Here is a 13849-nt window from a genome sequence, read left to right as displayed (position 1 = left end):
CCCCCTCACTCTCTGCAACTAGAGAAAAGGCCCCCGAAGTGACAAAGACCCAGCACAGCCAAAAATAAATAATAAATAACATTTTGAAAAAATCCGTGGCTCTTAAGTACATGCAGTTGTCCCTTTGGGTAACTAACTGAGGGGGATTTGTTCCAGGACTCTCCTTGGCTATCAAAATCTGTGGATGCTCAAGTTCCTTATGTAAAATGGTATAGTATTTACATATAACCTGTGCACATCCTTCTGTATACTGTAAGTCATCTCTAGATCAACTGCAATTTCTAGTACAACGTAAGTGCCACGTAAATAGTTGCTGATGTGTGGCAAATTCAGGTTTTGGTTTTTTTGGAATTTTCTGGATTTTTTTTCCTCATAATATTTTGAGAGCCAGGGTTGGCTAAATCTGTGAATGTGGAACCTGCAGAGGGCTGACTGTACTCCTTTCTTGTCTTGTCACAGAACCCTCTATTCCTTGATTCAGTGGATCTGATAAAAGTCATTGATAAACAGGTGCGCATTTCAGTGGGAATTCTGCTATGATGCTGCAATTGCTAAACTGGCAAGTTTGCTTCTTATTCCTCCCAATTACTCTTTGTTTCCCTTTTCCATGGACACATCCTAGAACATTTCTCTCTCAGATTCCCCGGGATGTTTAAGTTGCCCTTCCTGCCAGTTCAATGCCCTCCTCCTTGCTCATGTCGATATTGTCCTGTGCACTGGGGTCTCTGGGATGGACCTTTACTTCTTGGGCCCCTTCTTCCTCACATACTTGTCAACATTTCCCTTTCCTTTGTCCCATCATCTAGGATCCTTTACTTGGCTTTCCAAGGGGTTAAAGGTGGTTCCTCAGTGTCCCTTAATGAGTGGTGTTGGGACTGATAGTAAAGGAAGAGCATTTTAGATGGCATATGAAAGTGGCAGACTATAGCACTGAATCACGTAGAGTGAACATTATTCCCTTTTCAATCTCTTCTCAAATCTTTCTGATTAAGGGAAGGAGAAAGTTTCATTTTGGTGGTTTCAACAAAGTTTTGTTTTTTAACAAACTGCTCATCTCCCCTTTTAACAAAATGAGTCTGTGGTCTTCAGGCTGACAGCCTTGGGAGGTAGAATTATTTGTTAGACATTTTTTTTTTGTATTGAGTATAATATATGCACTAGAAAGTACAGTAAGTAAAAAATGTATACCTTGATTAATTGTATTACTTAGGATTTAAAATTATTTAAATAATTCTCATTGTCTATACAGTTCCATTTTACTTATGTTAGTGATACTGGTTTTTAACAAAGTTTTTTAAAAAAAGAAATTTAGTAAGTAGATACTGATTTAAAGAAAAAGTATTACACTACTTCACAGATTCTAAAGACTCACATTTCCCCTTAATATTTTAATCTCTCTGAAGCCATCATATATCACACGATTGGTTTCATCTTGTGACACCATGGACTAAGTCGGCACTCAGAGCCGTGGAAACCTTAGGTGACATCTGTGGTCGAGTCGAGAAAGATCAACATTGGAGCATTTTAGATTCAGTGATACATGGTAAATAAATATGACTTGGAAAGAATGGAGAATTGGTGAAGAAACACCTGGAATTTAGCAAACAGTAGCTTAGTGACCTGCTCTTTCCATCTGGCGCCTTTGTGTTTTATTTAACAGGAACCCTCTACAGGTGCAAAGCCTTAGCCCCAAGAGTGATAGCAGAGGCAGAAATGTCAGCCTGTGGCTGGGTTGTGGTGGGTATCAGGGAAATCCTGGGGAGACAGGTGGCCTTCTTTTTTCCATCACTCAGTGCTCTGTGCTTATCAACTCTGTGTCTGTCCCCGAGGCTTGTCTGGTGTCCTTTGTGACATATACGTTATCCTTGCTCAGAAACTCTGGGGCACTGCATAATCAGCTTGCAAGCTTATCAATTATAGGGAAATTCTCTTTCATATGCAGAATATAGGTCAAGACCTCTGAACGTTGGGGTTATCTGCTTAGACTTGCTCCCTGTAGTCTGATGATATGCCATGATGTCTTCTGCATAGGAGCCTTTGAATACTCACCTGTTACAAGAACGAATGGGTGCTTACCCTTGGTCCAGGTGTAGCTGTCCTGTATGGCCTAGACAGCTAGGGGCCAGCAGCAGCCTACAGTTGGCTTCCCCCGTCTCCTCTGGAGGTGATGGCTGGGAATTTGTATGGCACACTATTTGCATACTCTAACGAGATGGGCTATAATTGGCCTTCATCGATTTTGTTTTCATTGAGCTAAAATAGAGTCAGAGCTTCTTAGGCTAGAAGAACTGATTGATTTGTGGTAGAATTCAGGACTATTCAGTTGAAGAAATAATTAATTATGTTCTTATTTAGTAATCATCAGGGCTCAGCCAGTTGCTTCGCAGGAGAATGTGCTCAGCAGAATTGGACTTTGCTAAGACAGGAATGCTTTAGTATAGGTACCAGCTAGGCAAATGGATCGGAGAAGGCAGTGGCACCCCATGCCAGTACTCTTGCCTGGAAAATTCCATGGACGGAGGAGCCTAGTAGGCTGCAGTCCACGGGGTCGCTGAGAGTCGGTCATAACTGAGCGACTTCACTTTCATTTTTCATTTTCATGCTTTGGAGAAGGAAATGGCAACCCACTCCAGTGTTCTTGCCTAGAGAATCCCAGGGACAGAGGAGCCTAGTGGGCTGCCGTCTATGGGGTCGCACAGAGTCGGACACGACTGAAGCGACTTAGCAGCAGCAGCAGCAGCAGGCAAATGGATACTAGAAATAATACATATTTCTAAAGAAATCTCTGTGCAGATAGGAGACAATACTGTGTACACATGTATATTGAGAATGAGACATGCGTAATATTTTCCCGTTTTTTGTCTTACTCCTCATGTAAGCATATACCTGTCCATGTATCTTGAATCTATCCCCTTGTCTTCAATGTTCTGTAAGTTCTTTGTGAGTTAATTAAATCTGGATGAATGATGTCTTCCACTTTTGCCTTCCAAATCTTGAGACCTGGCAGTTGGTTCAGATTGGTCACAACCCTAAGGAAACAAATGAGGGAATTTCAGTCTGATTTGGTTATCCTAGAGCTTGGGACACTGAAGTGAGCACAGGTGTTTAACAGGCCATTGTGTGTAGAGAGAATAGCTTGGAATTTTGAACTATGACTAACAGCGTTGTAAATGTTTAGTTCCATGTCAATCTCTCCTTTTCAAAATTTCTTTTGAAATTATTATATACAATTTTTGGATATCATCAGTCCTTATTAGAATGAGTTCTAGCCTCTAAATTGAGACCTTACATCCTTTGAAGATTAAAGTATAGATTTAAATAGCCACATCCTTTCACTCAACATTTACTCAAGGCTCAGTGTATAAGTTATTATGGTGAGTATCGTAAGTGATACAAACATGCATAAAACACTACAGCTGCTCTGAAGCATCTTACAAGTTAGTATGGAAATATTTGTCAGAAATTCTTTTGTAAGTTAGCTATTTGGAACTATATAGAGAATATTATGCTTGCTTCATAGCCTAGACCACAAAAATCTATGGGAAGAGTAGGACTAAATCATGAAATTGCCAAAGTTTTATCATTTTTTGCCCTACAAAAAAGGCCACTTCTTGTGGTTCAACCTAATATACACGTAAAGCAATGTACCTTCAGTTCAATTCAGTTTAGTTCAGTCGCTCAGTTGTGTCCGACTCTTTGCGACCCCATGAACTGCCGCACGCCAGGCCTCCCTGTCCACTACCAACTCCTGGAGTCCACCCAAACCCATGTCCATTGTGTCGGTGATGCCATCCAACCATCTCACCTTCTATCATCCCCTTCTCCTCCTGCCCTCAATCTTTCCCAGCATCAGGGTCTTTTCCAATGAGTCAGCTCTTCACATCAGGTGGCCAAAGTATTGGAGTTTCAGCTTCAACATCAGTCCTTCCAATGAACACCCAGGACTGATCTCCTTTAGAATGGACTGGTTGGATCTCCTTTCTGTCCAAGGGACTCTCAAGAGTCTTCTCCAACACCGCAGTTCAAAAGTATCAATTCTTCTGCGCTCAGCTTTATTTATAGTCCAAATCACACATCCATACATGACTACTGGAAAAACCATAGCCTTGATTAGACAGACCTGTGTTGGCAAAGTAATGTCTCTGCTTTTTAATATGCTGTCTAGGTTGGTCATAACTTTCCTTCCAAGGAGCAAGCGTCTTTTAATTTCATGGCTGCAATCACTATCTTCAGTGATTTTGGAGCCCAGAAAAATGAAGTCAGCCACTGTTTCCCCATGTATTTCCCATGAAGTGATGGGACCAGATGCCATGATCTTAGTTTTCTGAATGTTGAGCTTTAAGCCAACTTTTTAACTCTCTTCTTTCACTTTCATCAAGAGGCTCTTTAGTTCTTTTTCACTTTCTGCCATCAGGGTGGTGTCTTCTGCATATCTGAGGTTATTGATATTTCTCCCAGCAATCTTGATTCCAGCTTGTGCTTCCTCCAGCCCAGCATTTCTCATGATGTTCTCTGCATATAAGTTAAATAAGCAGGGTGACAATATACAACCTTGATGTACTCCTTTTCCTATTTGGAACCAGTCTGTTGTTCCATGTTCAGTTCTAACTGTTGCTTCCTGACCCGCATACAGGTTTCTCAAGAGGCAGGTCAGGTGGTCTGGTATTACCATCTCTTTCAGAATTTTCCACAACGTACCTTACTAAAGCATAAAACCAAGAGTGACTCATGATCATGAATTATATTGATTATGTGAGGACAGTGTGTCCTGAAGCTTATGTCCTGCAATATTAGGCCTAGAAATGAAACAAAGGACCCCTATGTGGATGTTTCCATTTGCAGGGATAATCAAAACAGGAGTTTGCCTTGGGCAAGAATCTTAACAAAAACGGTGAAATAGTGGGAATTAGAAGGGTAACAGGGAAGAAGTGAGGACGGTTGTTCTTTGAGGGATGCTGGAGTCACCTGCAGGTCTAACTGGTGATGAAGCTCCACGGCTGGGTTGTCACTGCTGTTATCTCTTGTACCAGAACTGTGTTGAGCCTGCTGTGAGTCACGCCAGAAAAATGATGTCCATGCCCTTCCTCTTAAAGGAAGGACACAAAACTAGTGTGCTCTTCAAAGCCAGTGACAGGGCCTCTGTTAATACAGCCATGGAAAAACCAAATCCAATAACACCAGTGACGACGCTGCTTCCATTAACACAAATATGGATATAATGTGGTTGTCATCCTCTGTGCTGTGCTTAGGCGCTCAGTCATGTCTGACTCTTTGCAACTCCGTGGACTATAGCGCACCAGGTTCCTCTGTCCATGAGGATTCTCCAAGCAAGAACACTGGAGTGGGTTGCCATGCCCTCCTCCAGGAGATCTTCCCGACCCAGGGATTGAACTGAGGTCTCTTGTGTTGCAGGTGGATTCTTTACCATTTGAGCCCCCAGGGAAGCCCTGTCATCCTCTACCCACCTCTGTTTGAGAATGGGATGGGCTAGAGTCCTCATTCTCCCTTGGGGCAGGTGAGGATGAAGGATGGGTAAGGCCAGCAGGGAAATTCAGGCAATTGCATCTTGAGAAGGTGGAAGTAAGGGACAATCCCCGTGTCTTTGGTATTCTTCCTAACCTAATTTCCCGGATGCAGTTGACAAAAATGAATACTCACTGATTACCTAATTTCTGGAATTGCTGCCACTGTCATGGAATTATCATTGATATTGAAGCTTGGGATTATCATTGGTTGTCTTGGAATTATCACTGATATTGAAGGAAAAACCATTGTCATTGTTGACACTAAGCCTGAGGGGTGGTGCTGACAAATTTTAGCTACGTAACCAGAACCTCAGAACTTCCCAGCTGTCTGGGCTTGTTCCAGTCACTACATTCATCTCACAATAACAGTGGCTTGCATGATTGGAAAATTTGGACCCACTTTTCACATTATGAGGAATTTTGCTGGACCTCCATGATGTCCTGATCTGAAGAAGAAAGCAGTAGCTTAGACTCCACCTACTTCCACCATCCAGATATTCCACAAGTTCACTGGATGGATTAAACAAAAAGTACATCTAAAATTCCAGTTTGTCAACTGTGGCTTTTAGCTTTTCAGATCTTGAAATAAAGGAATGTGTGTACACTAGGAGGGAGGTGGAATGAATGTTGAGTGCCTCTCCATTGTATCTACTACAGAGCTCTTGCATTTTCTAAGGATTTTTAATCCCAGCAGCTGGAAGAAATAGACAGAGGTACAAAACCCATCTACTGTCATGACCCTCATCAGTTTGTTCACTGTTCATTTCCAGTAGAAGGCAACAAACATAGGTGCTAACAATGAATTTTCAGGCATATAAAAAAGCTGAATGTTTATTTATACCCCAGAGGAAAATTCAGAGTCAGCAAATGTCCTAAGCACTCTGTCCCTCCAAACAGGACAAGATGGTGACTCTGGGGAGTGGTGTGGGGACGGGACAGGGACTGGGCATGCAGCCTGTGAAGGGGAGATGCCTTGGGGTTCAGCTTTTCCCTTTCTCTCTCTTCCTCTTTGTGGCATCAGTCTGAGATGATGTTGAGTAGGATTCCGGCTGGGAAGAGTCTGAACTTGTTTCCTATTTGATAGGTAGCACTGGAAAGTTTTGCATATTTTTCATGAAGATAAAAATTATAAACAGGATAACTGTAGATGGTGAGGATGATGCTTCACTCACATGTTCTCAGCTGGGCTGGTTCTCTTTGTTTCTTCCCCCATAACTTGTCTATTTGTTGCACAGCCCTGCATCATCCTCGTGGCTCAGACGGTAAAGCATCTGCCTATAATGCAGGAGACTCGAGTTCAATCCCTGGGTCAGGAAGATCTCCTGGAGAAGGAAATGGCAACCCACTCCAGTACTGTTGCCTGGAAAATCCCATGGAAGGAGGAGACTGGTAGGCTACAGTCCATAGGGTCACAAAGAGTTGGACACGACTGAGTGACTTCACTTTCACTTTCCTGAATCACTTGGCAGACAAAATTCTTAGTCCCCTTCAGTTTTTGATGGTGGTAAGTGATTATTTTTGGAGAAGGAAAATAAAAGGGCTCCTTTATGTTCTCACAGTGATTTCTTGGTGGCTTCTCTTGTCAACGTCCCACTAGCTTCTTTGGGTTATGGTAAAGAAAAACACAGAACAAAATCACAAGCCAGGTGGCTGCTCCTGAGTCCTTTCTTTAATTTGGAATCACACTATCTTGGAAACTTAACTGATTCTTAGTTCAAAGTAATTCTATAGGCCTTTCAGATGAAATATAACTTGCTCACAGTATTGATAAATTTAAAAAAACAGGGAGAATGCAGAGGGTAGAGAAGTATAGGCTTTTTTCTGTGATGAAAGTCACATCTTTGAAGCTTCTCTGATCTTTCTCTTCATTACCACACCTTTCTTCCACTGAGCCCTGTACACTTTTCTCTTGGGCACCTGTAACATTATTGATCTCGTTGTCTTATTTGTCTCCCCACTGCTATCCTGAAAGCATGTTAAGATTGAGTGCACATGTGCTCAGTCGCATCTGACTCTGAAGCCCCATGGACTGTAGCCCGCCAGGCTCCTCTGTCCATTGGGTTTCCCAGGCAAGAATACTGGAATGGGTTGCCATTTCTTACTCCAGGGGATCTTCCCAACCCAGGGATCCATCCCACGTCTCTTGCATCTCCTGCATTGGCAGGTGGATTCTTTACCACTAGTGACACCTGGGAAGCCCATGTTAAGATCTAGAGCCTTGTCTTATTCATCTTTCTTATTTTTATCTTATTAAATTTTTTTCAACCAGAGGATTTTGTTAAACTTTTAATATTGATAATACATGTCGTTAAGTTATATTAGAATCTCTCTTTGAGCATGTGATGTTTGCTTTCCTTTCTTTCTTTCTGGCTGTGCTGGGTCTTTATCGCTGCTTGAGGGCTTTCTCTAGTTGCGGCGAGTGGGGCCACTCTCTGGTTGTGGTGCTCAGACCTCACTGTGGTGGCTCCTCTTGCTGTGGAGCACGGGCTCTAGGGCATGCAGGCTCATAGTTGTTGCACGTGGGCCCAGCTCCTGGGTGGCATGTGGGATGTTCCCAGGCTAGGGATTGAATCCATGTCCTCTGCAATGGCAGGCAGGTTCTTAACCAGTGGGCCACCAGGGATGTCCTTATTCATCTTTCTTAAGTAGGTAAGGAGTACATTTACATACAGTAGGAGCTTAAGAAGTGAACTTTTGAATGACTGGATAAATAATAGTTTTATTTAAGGAGATATTAAAAAGAATGCGTTTACTGTTTTTATATAAACATTCATCACAGTATTTCAGCAAAGTAGAAAAATACAAAATAAAAGCAGTAATAATCATGAATTCCATCATCCAGAAATAATCAGGGTTAGAACTGATGATGTCCACATTTCCAGATGTCAGGAAAAAGATTATCATTGACATATGATAACAATGTCTAGATTAGGTAGGAATAAGTAAAATTGTAGCCTTACTTAAGACTCAAGAATACTTAGAATATTTAGGCATTATTATTATATAAAACTCTCATAATTTCTGTGACATGACCTCTTGCTGAGAAAATCAGTGCATGAACCAAAAATAGATAATATGCTTTCCGTGGATAGTAGAATTGCTCATATTTATAATAATTTTGCAATGACAGCCATATGTTTGAGCTCATCTGAATGTTAAGTATCCTCATTTCGAAGGATTTAAAAGCTAACAAAATCAGTCTACCCTTAAAAAAAAGAAAAAACTATTCATTTTCTATATAAGGAGGAATACCAGTGGAGAGTTATAAAGGATGATAATTTTGTCTGTATAAATCATTAATTTATGCATTTATCTCAACTTATAATGAATATCTCCTATGTTCCAGACATTGTTGTAGGGGATATACTTGCAAATAAATTTTGTAGTCTTTAAAATATTTCTTCTTTCATTATAAGATCCATAGGAAGCTTACATTATTTTACTTTGAAGTATTTTATTGAGAAGGAAGATTATAAAACTAATGATGCTAACTAACTACCTTTCAACCCTGAATTGATAAGATATTTTGCATTCACAGAAACAAGATCAGGTAACTTAATTTTACCCTAAAAGTTTGATTTCCACTCCTATGTTTTGAATATGTCCTAGACTACATAGCTCTATGTACCATAATGTTGGCTGAGTCTGGCTTAAGATTTCATTAGAGGTTTTCATTACATTCTAATTCAGTGATTTCCCTATCCACTTGGTAAATATTCCTTGGAACTTTAGAACTTCTTCCACCCACACCCTAAGATGAGATAGAGCATAGTGCCAGGGCAAAGTCTGAATCAGGAATTCCTGAATCAGGATTCCTGAATCAGGAATCAGCCAAGAATCAGACCTGGATCCACAAGAGCAGATGCACCTAACATTTCTCAGTATCTGTCATGTGCCAGATAGGAAATTCAGCACTTCTGCATAGACTACCTTTTAAATTCTTACAGTAACTCTGCAAAGTGGGTATTATCATCCCCATTTTTCTGAGAGGGTTAGTGGTAGGTAAGACTGTGGTTTCTGGATTTGTAACCTAATACTAGCATTTATTAGGACTTCTCTGTAGCTCAAACAGTAAAGAATCTGCCTGCAGTGCAGGAGGCCATGGTTCAATTCCTGGGTCAGGAAGATCCTCTGGAGAAGAGAATGGCAATGCACTCCAACATTCTTGTCTGGAGAACTCCATGGACAGAGAAGCCTGATGGGCTACAATTCATGGGGTTGCTAAGAGTCGGACCCAACTAAGCAACTAACACACACTACTGTTTTTTAGTGTGTGACTGTGAGGAAGTTTCTGACCTCTCTTTCTTTGGTTCCTTAATTAGACAACAGTAGGGTCTTCTAGGGTTTGGGGCAAGATTAGATAAATTAAGTATGTGAACTGCAAAGAGTGGTGTCTGACCATAGTAGGCATGGAAAAAATATAAGCTATTTTTGTCCATGCTCAGCTACTTTCAGGTAGTATCTGCTATCTTTGTGACTTTGGGCAAATTATTAGCATGTCTGGATCTACAGCATCATATTTTTAAAAAGTCTCACAGTGTTGTTGGAAGGTTGAAAAGAGATTAATCATCATGAAATTTGACAGTGATGCATCATGTAAGTATACAAGTTCATATTACATTGTTCATTATATAGTATATCCTTGTTGAAAGTGAAAGTGTTTGTCACTCAGTTGTGTCCACCTCTTTGTGATCTCGTGGACTGTAGCTTGCCAAGCTCCTCTGTCCATGGAATTATCCAGGCAAGAATATTGAAGTGGGTAGTCATAGTTATTCCCTTCTTCAGGGGATCTTCCCTACTCAGAGATAGAACCCGAGTCTTCCACATTACAGGCCGATTTTTTACCGTCTGAGTCACCAGGGAAGCCTAATATCCTTTTATTAATCCTGTTTTTGCTTTTTATTGAAAACCTTATTAAAATATCCTAGCAAAGGAGATAAGTCTCAAGGACTCACTCAATTGTTTCTATTTTAAATTTTTTGAGTTTCTTTTTGCTAAGGTCTCAAAAATCACAATTCCATTATTATCTGTTGAACTTTGGTATATGTTATAAATTTTGATCAGGGGGTAGGAAGCTTTACAAGTAGGTAAGATATGCAATAACTATTTTCTAATAAGAAACTCAAGTTCAATATTTTCTTGGGATGTACTGTAATCAAAACCCACTTCTGACAGTGAGCATAGTTTTCAATCACTTCTACTTCCTTTATAACAGTATTCTAAGGGATATAGGGCATGGGCTGCTGTCCCCATTCTACAGACAAGAAAATGGGCTCCAGAAGATAAATGAACTGCATAAGGTTTCATCTAAGAAATTACCAGACTTGTTCTCTTACCTCATGATCTATACATGATATTATATGTATCACTGTTTAAGATAAGAATAAATTTCTGAGCATGATGGACTGCACTGACATCTCTGTTATAGATGATTTTCTGAGAGCATTTTTGTCTTTTCTACCTAGAAGAGGGTACTGAAAATTTTGATGTGGAAAAACACTTCAGTTAAAATTGAAAAACTTGTTTCTGGAATTTCCCCTAGTATTCCAACAACCAATTCTTCTGCAAGAAGTTATATATATATGACTATATCTCCTGAGATTATTATATGGCCTTACCTGGTGGCTCAGACAGTAAAGAATCTGCCTGCAATGCAGGAGACTCGGATTTCATCACTGGATAGGGAAGATCTCCTGGAGAAGGAATAGGCTACCCACTCCAGTATTCTTGGGCTTTCCTGTTGACCCAGATGGTAAAGAATCTGCCTGCAATGAGGGACACCTGGGTTTGATCCCTGGATTGGGAAGATCCCCTGGAGGACAGCATGGCAACCCACTCCAGTACTCTTGCCTGGAGAATCCCCATGGACAGAGGAGCCTGGTGGGTTACAGTCCATGAGGTCACAAAGAGTCAGACATGATGGGACGACTAAGCACACACGTGCACACACACACAGGACAATGCCGGAGTTGCAGCCCTCAGTCAGATCAGGGTTGTTGGCTTTGGGTGAACATGAGGTGACTTCCTGGGGTTCCTGTCCTCTTACTGGTATGGTGGTGCCAGGAGGGGAAATCAGGCTTCTGCTACAGGGAGTCTCCCTACTTTGTAATATAACTAATCAATCACCAAGATCTACCTTTATTTTGGGTTTCTACTGGTAATAAAGAGAGACTACCTTAAGCCCTTTAAGTCTAAGTTGGGTCAGAGGTTAAGGGTATAGTACCCAATAAATCAGAGAAGGCAATGGCACCCCACTCCAGTACTCTTGCCTGGAAAATCCCATGGACGGAGGAGCCTGGTGGGCTGCAGTCCATGGGGTCGCTAGGAGTTGGACACGACTGAGCGACTTCACTTTCATTTTTCACTTTCATGCATTGGAGGAGGAAATGGCAACCCACTCCAGAATTCTTGCCTGGAGAATCCCAGGGACGGGGGAGCCTGGTGGGCTGCCATCTATGGAGTCGCACAGAGTCAGACACAACTGAAGCAACTTAGCAGCACCCAATAAATCACTGCAGATGGTGACTGCAGCCATGAAATTAGAAGATGCTTGCTGCTTGGAAGAAAAGTTATGACCAACCTAGACAGCATATTAAAAAGCAGACATTACTTTGCCAACAAAGGTCCATCTTATCAAAGATATGGTTTTTCCAGTAGTCATGTATGGATGTGAGCATTGGACTATAAAGAAAGCTGAGTGCTGAAGAATTGATGCTTTTGAACTGTGGTGTTGGAGAAGACTCTTGAGAGTCCCTTGGACTGCAAGGAGGTCCAACCAGTCCATCCTAAAGGAAAGAAGTCCTGAATATTCATTGGAAGAATTGATGCTGAAGCTGAAACTCCAATCCTTTAGCCACCAGATGAGAAGAACTGCCTCATTAGAAAAGACCCTGATGCTGGGAAAGATTAAAAGTGGGACGAGAAGGGGACAACAGAGGATGAGATGGTTGGATGGCATCACCAACTCAATGGACATGAGTTTGAGTAAACTCCAGGAGTTGGCAATGGACAGGGAGGTCTGGCCTGCTGCAGTCCATGGGATCACAAAAAGTTGGGCATGACTGAGTGACTGAACTGAACTGAACTGAACTGAACTGAACCCAATAAGATTATGCTTACTTCAGATAGTGACCACAAGTTTGGGGGTCCACGGGCCACCTGCACTTCTGATCAACTGGCTATAAATTAAGGGATTCTTAAGATCCCTTCAATTTTGAGAATTCACTAGAAAGACTCTGGCTCAGATGGTAAAGAATCTGCCTGCAATGGAGACCTGGGTTCAATCCCTGGGTTGGGAAGATCCCTTGGAGAAGGAAATGGCAACCCACTCCGGTATTCTTGCCTGGGAAATCCCTCTGGGACAGAGGAACCTCGGAGGCTATAGTCCTTAGGGTCACAGAATTGGACATGAGTAAGTGACTAACACTTTCACTTTCAGAAGGACTCAAAGAACTCAGGGAAGTGCTGTACTTACAATTATAGTTTTATTGTAAAGAGTACACAGGATACATAGGGTGATGTCTGAGAGGTTTCCAGACACAACTTCCATGTCCTTGACACACAGAATCATGACACATCACTCTCTGAGAAAAGCTCTGTGTTCACCTACCAGGAAGCTCACACAAATATCAGTATCCAGAATTGTCATTGGGGTTTCATTGATTAAAGTATTGGCCATGTGGTTGAACTTAATCTCTAACCACCCTTTCCTTTGTGGAGCTTGGGCTGATACCACCTAGCTCAAAGCCCCAACCTTTTGTCCTGTAGTTGATTTTTCTGGCCCAGAAATGACCAACCCCTCTTCTGAGTCACGCTCTTAGTATAAACCCAGACATTGTCCAAGGACTTATGATGAGTAATAAAGACACTCCTACCACTCAAGGAAATGCAAGTGTTTTGAAGCTGTCCTCAGGAATCTGGGACAAAGACAAATTCTTCATTACAACAATAGTTCGTATAGGTCAAGAACCAATAAATGCTTATTAAATGAACACATGGAAGAATGAATAAAGAAATGAATGAATTTGACGGACTTTCTGAGGGATTGGATCCAGACCTCTAAGGTCTTTTCTCGAGTAATGAACTTGGGAGCCTCTGAAACTGCTCCATCCTTAAAGTGTTCGGAATCTACCAGTCCAAATCCACGTGTCTATAGTGATGGCGCTAGTGGTGAGGATCCCACCTGCCAATGCAGGAGGCATAAGAGACGTGAGTTTGATCCCTGGGTTGGGAAGATTCCCCTGGAAGAGGGCATGGCAACCCACTCCAGTAGTCTTGCCTGGGAGAGTCCATGGACAGAGGAGCCTTATGGGCTACAGCCAATG

Source organism: Bubalus bubalis, chromosome 7 (genome assembly GCF_019923935.1).
Source record: "Bubalus bubalis isolate 160015118507 breed Murrah chromosome 7, NDDB_SH_1, whole genome shotgun sequence".
Classification (NCBI taxonomy): Eukaryota; Metazoa; Chordata; class Mammalia; order Artiodactyla; family Bovidae; genus Bubalus; species Bubalus bubalis.
The sequence above is the reverse complement of the archived record's forward strand: the minus strand, read 5'-3'. Positions refer to the sequence as shown.